The sequence below is a fragment of the Tupaia chinensis genome, unplaced genomic scaffold, assembly GCF_000334495.1.
Source record: "Tupaia chinensis unplaced genomic scaffold, TupChi_1.0 Scaffold000081_1, whole genome shotgun sequence".
Lineage (NCBI taxonomy): Eukaryota > Metazoa > Chordata > Mammalia > Scandentia > Tupaiidae > Tupaia > Tupaia belangeri.
The window spans coordinates 461397-473155 of NW_006159542.1; the positions used below are offsets into that span (position 1 = coordinate 461397).

Below are 11759 nucleotides of genomic sequence, written 5' to 3' on the forward strand. Positions count from 1 at the left end.
CTCTTTCCATCTGTAAAAGGGGCAAATACCACTAACTTCCAAGGTGCACTATGGCATTCACTACATACCCAAACTGATAACTGATGCACGCAGAAAAAAAGCTTCTAACTTCAAAATCCCATAAAACATAAGAGTAGAGGAGAGAATATGGCAGTAGCTAAAAGCGGCAAAGGGATGGGTAAAAGCTTTGTGGGAGGCGATCCTTATTTTCATTTTAAAGAGGCTGGTACATGTTAGGAGGGGAAAAAGGAAGAAGCCTGTGGTGAGGGAGAGACCAAAGGGATGAGGGCGTATCAGAGAAGAAACATTCAAAGGGTGTTTGGGGCCAAGGAGTAGATGGTATTTTTTTGAAGCTGGAGGGAGGATTGGGGAGAGAGAAGTTGGGTGGAGCTGAGCATTGACAGCTGCTTATCAAAGGCACCCTGGTTTTCATTCCCAAGGGAATAAGAAAAAGGACAACACCTCTTTATGCTGAGCAGAAATTTATGGTTTATTAAATGCTGTTGCAGACATGACCACACTTAATTACTCTTCCTGACAACCCTGGCAGTGAGGTGCTCTTAACCCTGGTTTGTAATATGAAAACTGAGGCTCAGAGCGGTAGGGGGCCGTGCCCAGGTTCCATAGCTGGGAAGCAGCAGTGTGGTCTCGGATTGGAACCCCTGGATCCCACAGCTGTTTGGCTGGGTCTTCTTTCCTCCCTCACCGTCTCTTCAGACTGAAACTCAGCCCTTCCCAGGGGCTATGCCGCTCCCTCCCTCACTGACTCACTGGGAGGGGCCCCGGTCCTTTACTCCCCAGAGCCAGTTTCTGACCTTTAAGTCTCCTCCTTCTCTTCAATGCCTGCGCTAAAATATCCTCCTCGCTGCTTACCTTTCCCAGCCTCTTCCCCTCTGTGGATGAAGCTGTTAGAGACACAGGCACGTTATGGTATCAGGGTGAGGGCTACTCCAGGACACCCTTGCCCTGCCACTCCCCACAGCAGAACATGAGCTGTGCTGTTTCCTGAGGCCTGCCAGTGCCCAGGGTCCTCAGGCAATTTCAGGATGGAGCGCCAGGCTTAGCCCAGAGGCCTGAGGTTCTTGTGCTCCCCCTAAGTCTGTCTTTGTCTGGGGATGTTTCCTCCTGCTCAGTAGCTGACTAGAGAACCAAGGTGACCATACTGAGGTATGAGTGTGAGGAGGAGAGGGCCACATTCTTGCGTGTCATGTGTTTTTACGCTCAGTGACCCTTCTCACAAGTAAGCTTGGCCTAACCATCCTGGAGTCCGACCAATCAGATTAGTATTCCATCCTCTGAAGAGGAGGAGCTGAGAGGTTGGAAGGGAGACTTTCTTGGTTTGGGGAGTTGGGAATAGCCTATCTCTGCCGGTCACAGCAGTGGCAGCTGGAGACATCTGTCACTCCCTTTCTCTCATCCCCCAACATCTATATCCCCATCTCCAACTCATCCAAAGCCATGACTTGAACCCCTGGACCTTTGCACCAGCCTCCCCTCCATTCTCTCCCCTCTGAAATCCATCCCTTACCAGCACCCAGAGCAACCCCCTGGGGAAAAAAAAAAAAGAAAAAGAAAGGACCAGGTCATTCTCTCAGTCTTGCAGCAAGGTTGATGGCAAGGGACACCAGTAAAGATGACAGAGTTCTAGGAGTCTGGAAGGGGACCCAAGCCTATCTCTGTTGCCTGCCTGGATAAATTCCACATAGAGATCTTAGCTGGCCCAGAATAGCTGGAGAGCCTGAGCAAATTTTTTTATCTTTCATTTATTTATTTATTTTGGAGAGGTTTTTGCTATAGGGTATGTGCACTCCCCGGAAAGACAGAGAGAGACAGAGAGACAGAAAGCAAGAAATCACCCCCAGGGGGAATGGCCACTCCGCAATCCCTTCTCCTCCATTCTCCTCTTGGGATTTTGGGCACGTATGCACACACGCCCGGCGTGAGTTTAAGCCACCAGGTCCAAGACTCGAACTGCGGTCGACTACATGGGAGTCCAGCGACATAGCCATTATGCTAACTGCTGATCCTAGCCTGAGCAAATTTTAAACCAGACCTCACCCTTACTCTTGGAGGGCTGCCTTCTGGGGCTCCCCATGCCTTGGCCCTTCACTTCACCCCCATCCTAGATTCTAAATTATCACTAGTTTTTATTTACCTTAATAAGCCTTCCTAGGCCCAGTCTTAGTGATGCGGGTGGTTGTATACGGAACTGCAATGCCAGTGCCGGAAGTCAGTTGACTGACCATGGGGCCAGATTTCAGGAAGATATACATGTAGGGTGCATGCCCCCAAGATCCTGACAAAATAGAGGGCTATGAGGTCACAGCTTGATAAGACCCTCTTAAGGGTGACTTTCTTCCTTTCATAAATAAACTACACATACCCTTTCAGCCTTTGTAGGCAAATTCATCCCCCGCAAGTATATTTTCCAATCTTCCCATCTGCAAACTCTTATTTGCCCTTCAGAACTCAGACAGGCTTTGCTGTGAAGCCCTTTCAGACCCTCACTGGACAGACCTGTCGTCCTAGAACCACATGCACACTCCTCTCCTCTGCTACACAGTTGGGCTGCTCCTCTGTGCCCAGAGGTGTCAGTGCTCATTGGTTACAGATGATGGTGGCTTGGCCTAGAGTGGAAAAGGAAAGCAGACAGCTGAGAATGGGAAGGAAACCAGTGTGAGGAGGTGATAGGTGGGCTGTGGGGGTGAGGGAGGCTGGTGTCAGGTGGCTCCGAGGTTCCTGACTAGGGACTCCCCTTCCCTCTCAAACCAAGAGTTCCTTGAAGGTGGAAATGTATCTCATTTACTTCATCCCCTGCCCCATGCAGGCCTGATTGAGGAAATTCCTTCAGAACTGGGCAGGCCTGAGCCTGCCTAGAGAATAGTATCAGTGAGTCCAGCCAGGACGGGTTAAGGAAGACAGCGATCAAGCCAGGCCTGGCAAGCACTGGTGGGTGTTGTGTTCAGGAACTTCCTTACAAGGTGCCTCAGTTGTGGGCTAGCTTCTCCCAGCCCTCTCCTTCTGTAGGTGGGCCAATGCCCAGTGGCTGGGGTTTGAAAAACTTCTTGGAGACTTCGGACTACAGTGCTGAGAACCCCATGACCTCGGTGAAGTCCATTCTCCCTGGGAAAGAGAAGAGGGCTGTCTTTTGGGTCTCCCCATTATCATGTCCTGGTCAAGCTTGCTCTCTCTTCCCCTTAAACACACACACACACACACACACACACACACACACACACATTAAAAGGTCATAGTCACCAAGCGAAAGGGCCACCAGACAGAAGTATTGGTTGGAGGCGTCCCTGGAGCCCTAGCTGTGCCACTCATGGCTGTGTGAACTTGAACACAGAATTTGAGCCACACGCCTTCGTTTCTCCTCTGTTATGGGGCATAATAGCATGACCTCACAGGCCTGTTGTGGGGAGTAAACAATGGGAAGCATGTGAGCTATGTCTGGTAGTACCCAATAAATGTGAATTGTGGCTGTTAGCATTGCCAGCCGGTTATGTTATTATCGATCCTTGCATATCCATTAGAAAAACAGAAACCTGGGTCAGGGCCTGACTGGTCTGGCAGGGGGCCCAGGGGAGGGAAGGGGGCCCCCAGCCTGGGGCAGGAGAGTAGAAGTGAGGTCATCTGCTCAGAGCTTTTGGTCTGGGGGCTGGTAGGGACCATGCAGGGACTCAGAAGAAAGAAGAGAGAGGAAAGACAGGGAATTTGAGAAGAAATACAGCCAAAGAGGGAAAGGGACAAAGAGAGAAAGAGCCACAGCTGTGGCCAGGGAACTAGCTCCCAGGGAACAGAAAGCCTGCAAACCGGTCTGGGCAGTCCCTGAGCCAGGGTGGGTCAGCTGGTATGGGCCGGTATCAGGAGGGAGCAGCCTGGCCTCAGTACCACTGCCCTTGGGCGCTGCCCGAGGCTTCCTCTCCCAACCTGGAAGGTGTTGTTAGGGGCTCTCCACGCCTGGCCTTTCTGGGTCTGGGAGAGATGAAAACTGCTTTAGGGAAAATGGAAACACACACTTTATTGCTACCAAGTCATACCACGTAACCTCGTAACCTCCTAAACTCCGGCAGAGCTGGATTTCAAGATCATTGAATGGGAAAGGACAGTCTTTCAGCAAGAGGTGCTGGGGAAAGTAGGTATCCACATAGAGAAGAATGAAGCCCTTAGAAGAAAACATAGTGGGGAGCAGATGTGGCAGTGATTTCTTGGTTATGAAATGACACCAAAAACACAGACAAACAAAAGAAAAAACTAGATTTTGATGAAACTCAAAATGAGAAATTTTGTGCTTCTAAGGACACTGTCAAGAGAATGAAAAGACATTCCGGAAAAATTAAAGAAATATTGGTAAATGATACAAGTGGATATGATAAGGAATTGATATCCAGAATCCAGAAAGAACCTCAAATTCAACCACAAAAGCATGCCAATTCAAAAATGGGCAAAAAAGAGGCCAGACCATGGTACAGCGATAACGCAACACTCTGCAAGGCTCGCCCCCGTGGGAAGGTTCCCAGTTTGTGCCAGAGACCTCTGTGAACATACCCGGCACGTGTGTGCCCGTGATCCAGGGCTGGCTGAGTCTGGGGATGGAGCACAGCGTGAAGACCCTGTTGGGGATGCCCCTCTCTCTCTGTCTCTCTCTCTGTCTCTCAGAAGAAAAAAAGAACGGAAAAAATTGTAATGGGCTAAGAGGAGGCAGCACGTGGTGTGGTAGTTGGGGCACTGGACTCTCACATGGCCGACTGTGTTTCAAGTCCTGGACCTGGTGACTCGCTCTCTCTCTCTCTCTCCTGAGTGCACATGCCCCATAGCAAATTTTAAAATTATAATAATGAGGAAAAAAATTAAGTAAATAATTATCTTTTAAAAAATGGGCAAGGAGTAGGTGGCATGGTGTTAAGGGCGCTGGACTCCTACATGGGCCGACTGTGGTTTGAGTCTCGGACCTGGCAGCTTGCTTTCTCATTTTCCCTCTCTCTCTCTCTGTCTTTTTCTAGTCAAATTAAAATAAATAAATAAATAAAGATAAATCAATATTTATTTTTTAAAAAAGAATGGGCAAAGGATTTAAACAGACATTTCTCTAAAGAAGATATACAAATGGTCAAGAACGATATGAAATGTTTAATATCACAAGTCATTAGAGAAATGCAAATCAAAACCTTAATGCTATACTGCTTCCCACCCATTACGAAGGCTTTTACCAATAAAACAGAAAATAAATGTTGATCAGGATGTGAAGGACTGTCATGCGCTGCGGGGGGGAATGTAAAATAGTGCGGTAGCTGTGGAAAACAGTTTGGTGATTTCGCAAGAAGTTAAACATTGACTTATGATCCATCAGGTTCATTCTTAAGTCTATACAGTGAGGCAAAATAATCAGAATCAGAGACTCAAAATGACACCAAAAACACAGACAAACAAAAGAAAAAACTAGATTTTGATGAAACTCAAAATGAGAAATTTTGTGCTTCTAAGGACACTGTCAAGAGAATGAAAAGACATTCCGGAAAAATTAAAGAAATATTGGTAAATGATACAAGTGGATATGATAAGGAATTGATATCCAGAATCCAGAAAGAACCTCAAATTCAACCACAAAAGCATGCCAATTCAAAAATGGGCAAAAAAGAGGCCAGACCATGGTACAGCGATAACGCAACACTCTGCAAGGCTCGCCCCCGTGGGAAGGTTCCCAGTTTGTGCCAGAGACCTCTGTGAACATACCCGGCATGTGTGTGCCCGTGATCCAGGGCTGGCTGAGTCTGGGGATGGAGCACAGCGTGAAGACCCTGTTGGGGATGCCCCTCTCTCTCTGTCTCTCTCTCTCTCTCTCAGAAGAAAAAAAGAACGGAAAAAATTGTAATGGGCTAAGAGGAGGCAGCACGTGGTGTGGTAGTTGGGGCACTGGACTCTCACATGGCCGACTGTGTTTCAAGTCCTGGACCTGGTGACTCGCTCTCTCTCTCTCTCTCCTGAGTGCACATGCCCCATAGCAAATTTTAAAATTATAATAATGAGGAAAAAAATTAAGTAAATAATTATCTTTTAAAAAATGGGCAAGGAGTAGGTGGCATGGTGTTAAGGGCGCTGGACTCCTACATGGGCCGACTGTGGTTTGAGTCTCGGACCTGGCAGCTTGCTTTCTCATTTTCCCTCTCTCTCTCTCTGTCTTTTTCTAGTCAAATTAAAATAAATAAATAAATAAAGATAAATCAATATTTATTTTTTAAAAAAGAATGGGCAAAGGATTTAAACAGACATTTCTCTAAAGAAGATATACAAATGGTCAAGAACGATATGAAATGTTTAATATCACAAGTCATTAGAGAAATGCAAATCAAAACCTTAATGCTATACTGCTTCCCACCCATTACGAAGGCTTTTACCAATAAAACAGAAAATAAATGTTGATCAGGATGTGAAGGACTGTCATGCGCTGCGGGGGGGAATGTAAAATAGTGCGGTAGCTGTGGAAAACAGTTTGGTGATTTCGCAAGAAGTTAAACATTGACTTATGATCCATCAGGTTCATTCTTAAGTCTATACAGTGAGGCAAAATAATCAGAATCAGAGACTCAAATAGATACTTGTATACCAATGTCCATAGCAACAATAGCCAAAAGGTGGAAATAAGCCAATGTTTATCATTCACATATGAATGGATAAACGAATATGGCCTATCCATACTGTGGAACATTACTCAGCTATAAAAAGGAATGAAATACTCACACATGGTACATGATAAGTGAACTTGGAGCATATTATGCTAAGTGAAATAAGACACACACAGGTACTCAGGAGGCTTGAAAAACACACCAGGCATGTGTGAGTATGTGCCCCAAATCCTGACAGAGGAACCAGCAGATCGTGTAATGGTTATGTCTCTGGATTCACATGCAGTTGACCATGGTTCGAATCCCAGACCCGATGGCTTAAAACTCATGCTGAGCTCGTGCTCAAGAGGAGAATGGAGGAGAAAGGTTTGCAGCGTGGTCATCCCCCATGAGAGGTGATTTCTCACTTTCTGTCTCTCTGTCACTCCAGTGAGCGCACATACCCTATAACAAAAATCTCTCTTAAAAAACAAAAATGAAAAAACAAAGAAACAAACAAATCCTAACTGAATGAGGAAGGGACTGTGGCATGACCATGCCCCACTTGGAGGGGTGCTTTCTCCCTTTCCCTCTCCGTCTGTCTTTAACAAGCATACACACCCTCTGGCAAAACTTTTTAAAAAGAAAATAAAAGTAAAAAGAAAGAAAAAAACGTACGTGGATTTCAAAACATTTTTTGCACCAAAATAAATTAACACTTTGGTTTATCCACAAACATTTTGAAGAACATTTTTTTTGACCCCTTTACATTTCGTTTTTTTCTAAACAAAAATGAGATCCTTTCCCACATGCCATGTTGTAGCTTTTGTTTTCACTCCATAAAATATCTTTCCAACATCCTTATTGACTTTGCAAATGTGTCATTTAAAGAACTTCTTAGGACACGTCCGCATTTTGTCACTGTATGGGTTTCTGCAGTGGAGTAACTGGGATGCCCTGTCTTCTGGCTCAGTCAGCATACTGAATTTAGTGTGGAGGTGACCTTGATGTCATAAAGGGATTCTCGCAGTACCTTCTCCAGTTGCTTTAGAATATAAGGATTCTATGGCAGGGAAAAAAAGAGGTGGGGAGCGTGCCTCAATCCTTCTGAGAGCTGCACTGAGAATTTGTTGCAGAAGTATTGAAGGCTCTGAGTAATCCTTCAATAAAGAATTTTATTATTTATTTATTTTAGGTTTTTGCCATATGGCTCATGAGCTTACCAGAGAGAGGCAGTGAGAGGGAAGGTGAGAACCCCTCCCCCCAAACGGGGATGGCCATGCCACAATCCCTTCTCTATTCTCCTCCCAGGATTCTGTGCACACACACAATGTACCAAATGTGATTTTCAAGCTTCGAAGCTCGGGACTTGAACCACGGTCAGCTATGTGGTAATCCAGCCTTTAACTATCACACTACCTGCTGGTCTCAAGGAATTTTATTTTTAAGTTTATTTATTTATACCATGAGAGATAAAGACAGAGACAGACAGACAGTTACCTCCAACACAATCTTCGCACCATGATCCCCCCCTCATCTCAGCTGGGCCAGATCAGGTTGTGTGTCTGCCGCTGACATGTTCAGGGAGATCCCAGACACAGACACAAGACCTTTCCCATGTGGCTTTAGTTGTGTTACCATTGTGTAACCTCCTAGCCCCAGAAATTGGCTTAACTTTGTTTAATCCAGTTGTCTCATCTTATATGATCACTGAAAACTTGGGCCATGTAACAAAGTGTCATGGTTATTTGATAAGAACATGTGTCAATCATTGAGTGCAAAACACCCCTAGGAAATACCATAGTGAGGCTTTTTTTTTGTTTTTGTTTTTGTTTTTTCCTTTTAGTTTGCTATAGGGCACATGCCCTTGCTGGAGAAAATGGGGTGGGAGGGGGTGGAGTGAGGTGTGAGGGAGTGAGAAATCACCCTCCAGGGGTATAGCTATGCTCAATCCCTTCTCCTCCATTCTCTATTAGGGATTTTGGGCATGCATACATAAGCGTCTGGTATGTTTTTCAAGCTGCCATGTCCAGGACTGAAGTTGCTCAGTCCAGGACTTATGTCGGATCTAGCTGCCTTAGCACCCATACCATCTGCTGGCCCATCATAGTGAGGTTTTAACTGAAATGGAAAAAGCCCACTTTTCTGACTGGTGGGTTTTCAGGATGTTGCCACCTAAAGATGTTGGGAGCTCTGTTTTATTTTTAAAATATGATCCAGCAGTTCCACTCCTGAGTATTTATCCAAAGGATAGGAGAATGCTTAGTCAGAAAAGTGCGTGCACATCTATGTTTATTGTGGCATTATTCACAATTGCTAAGATATGGAACTGACCCAAATGTCCATGAACAGATGAATGGATTGAAAAAGTATGGCACATATACTCTAGGGAATACTACTCAGCTGAAAAAGCAACAAGATCCTGGCATTTGATAGAAAGTGGATGAATATGGAAGATTCATTGCTGAGTGAAGCTCATCAGGCTATGAAAGAGAGACATTGTATATCTCCACTTAATATGTACCAACTGTCCACACTCTACAGCAGAAACTGGAAACATTTAGGAAATTCAAGCTAATTACTTAAGATGTTCAGGGCAAAACTGCCTAACTTTCATGGCATGGATCTTACCTGTGACAAAATGTGTTCAGTGGTCAAAAACGGCAGATCATGATTGAAGCTCATGTCGATGTCCAGACTACCAATGGTTATTTGTTTCATTTCTTCCTTGTTGGGTTTACTAAAAAATCAATCAGATACAAAAGCCTCTTATGCTCAGCACCAGTAGGTCTACAAAATCCAAAAGATGATGGAAATCATGATGTGGGAGGTACAAATGACTTGAAAAAAGTGGTCAATAAACTGATTCCAGACAGCACTGGGAAAGACATAGAAAATGCTTGCCAATCTATCTATCCTCTCTGTGATGTCTTCATCAGGAAAGTGAAAATGCTGAAGAAGCCAAGTTTGAATTGAGAAAACTTGTAGAGCTTCATGTTGAAGGTAGTAGCTCTGGAAAAGCTACTGGGGGTGAGACAGACACCAAAGTTGAATTAACTGATGGATATGAACCACAAGTCCAAGAATCTGTTTAAATTTCAGATTTTTAATAGTGACAGATAAAATTTCCTATTTGTGACCAAAAAAATGAATATTGGGTCAGCTCAGTGGTGCAGCAGTAATGTACTGCTCAAATGAAGTTGGATCCATATGAAAGGTCACCACAGGTTGGTTCCTTGGATAAAAACCAGATTATGTGATTCTAAATTTCCAGTTAATAAGAAATCAGACTGAATCTTTAGTTTGGGTCATGGTGGCAAATCTCAGAGAAAGAGCATGCCTTTCAGGGCCAAGTAGCCACTAGGTGTGTGTGTGCCCATGGTCCTGACTGACTGGAAAGGCTGGGGTAGGGTCAGGTGTGGGGGGATCATGGTATGAAACCTTGTTGAGCATGCTTGTCTTTCTCTCTTTCACTCTCATAAAAGAAATAATTTTTTCTTAAAAAGAAAAAAAAAAGACCATAAAACAACATTAGTGTGTTTGAGTTACCTACTTAGGAATTTTGAAAACACAAAGTCCAGGCCCAGCAGGTTGTGTGTGGTTAAGGTGCTGGACTCCCACATGGCTGACTGTGGGTCCAGTACCGAACCTGGCAGCTTGCTTTCTCACATTTCCTCTCTGGTGAGCACATGTGCTCTACAGTAAATTAATAATAAATAAAGCAAAATAATTAATTCTTAAAAAAACACATACACAGGGCCAACAGCTGGCTTGGTTGTTAAGGGCACTGAACTCCCACATGACTGACTATGGTTCGAGTCACAGACCTGTTGTCTGGCTTTCTCATTTTCCCACTCTCTCTCTCTCTCACTATATCTCTCTCTGGTTAAATTAAAATAAATAAAGTTAAATAACATAATTCTTTAAACACACACACTCACAAAGTCCAAGGCTCTATTCATTCCATTTGTGCAAAATCAGTCTCTGGCCAGGAGCTCCCAATCTACATCACTGTAGTTGGCTCCTCCCCTCCGCCTCCACTACCATTTTCAATGCCAGATATTCTCTGCTTCCAGTTGAGAGTCCAGAGAGGGGGAACCTGGTTGGAGGAACCTATGCTGGGCATAGGCCCTTGGTCAACCTATGTAACTAGCCACTCTGGGATCACTGCCCAGCCCTGAGCCAACCAACAGTCCCCTGTGCCTCTCTGCCTTTCTTCTCAGAAGGGCCTAGGCATGGGACAGTGTGCCCAGGTGGGAAAGGCAATTTCACAAACATCCTGTGGATCTCTTTTTGGAGAAAAAACAGATTATGTGATTCCAAATTTCTAGCTGATGAAAAATCAGACTGAATCTTTAGCTTGGGTCATGGTGGCAAATCTCAGAGAATGAGCATGGCTTTCAGGGCCAAGTATTCTGACAGAGAGAAATAAATATCCCATAGCCATCTAATAAACAACCACGGAGACAATTAGCACACACAACCTCTAGTAGCATGGCCTTTGGCCTCCCACAAATTTCAGAAATGTTACCTTCGCTCGTGTCAGGGTTTTAAGGAGTCCTTTTGTAAATCATTTTAGCAAATTAGCAGTTTGGAATACCACGCTCAGCGTCAGTGATCCTTGCCAACCTGATCCCGCTCAGTGAAAGCCATGCTCAGTCTTTTCGAGGCAGAGCATGCACGGTTTCTTCTTGCTGAAGTTTGGTCAGTGCAGTGGCGGTGAACTGAGGAGAGGCCTTGGTTGCGGAGCTGCAGGAGACTGGTGAACAAGGAGAAGCCTACATGTCCAGAGATGCAAGAAAAAAAGAGGAGATCAGGAAGAATGGAAACACCCTCCCTCCCTCAGCATCTCCAACTCCTTGCTGGGCTAATAGGATAACCACAACTCACCTGTGACCGTTTAAGTCGAAGTGAAATAGAATTTTAAAATACTTATTTATTTATTTATTTTAATTTGCTGTCTATCATGTGTGCTCACTAGAGAGAGAGAGAGAGAGAGAGAGAGACGAGAGAGAGACAGAGAGAAAGCAAGCCATCAGGCCTGAGTACACTGCTGTGCCCAGCCATGTGGGAGTCCAACACCTTAACCACCATGCCACATGCTGGCCCCAAGTGAAATATAATTTTAAAATTCAGTTCCTCAGTTGTGGTAGC

The 11759-nt window shown here is 44.9% G+C and overlaps 1 long non-coding RNA gene across 1 annotated transcript in view; it reads right to left on the reverse strand.

Moving 5' to 3' along the window:
• Positions 1-2955: 2955 nt before the first annotated feature.
• Positions 2956-11759, reverse strand: part of LOC102495518 (uncharacterized) — a 9236-nt gene continuing 432 nt past the window's right edge. Inside the window, exons 3-5 of the long non-coding RNA XR_333715.2 lie at positions 11137-11383; positions 9237-9345; positions 2956-3123 (exon numbers count right to left, since the gene is read on the reverse strand). This is a non-coding gene — a long non-coding RNA (uncharacterized LOC102495518). The remainder of the gene's footprint in view (positions 3124-9236; positions 9346-11136; positions 11384-11759) is intronic.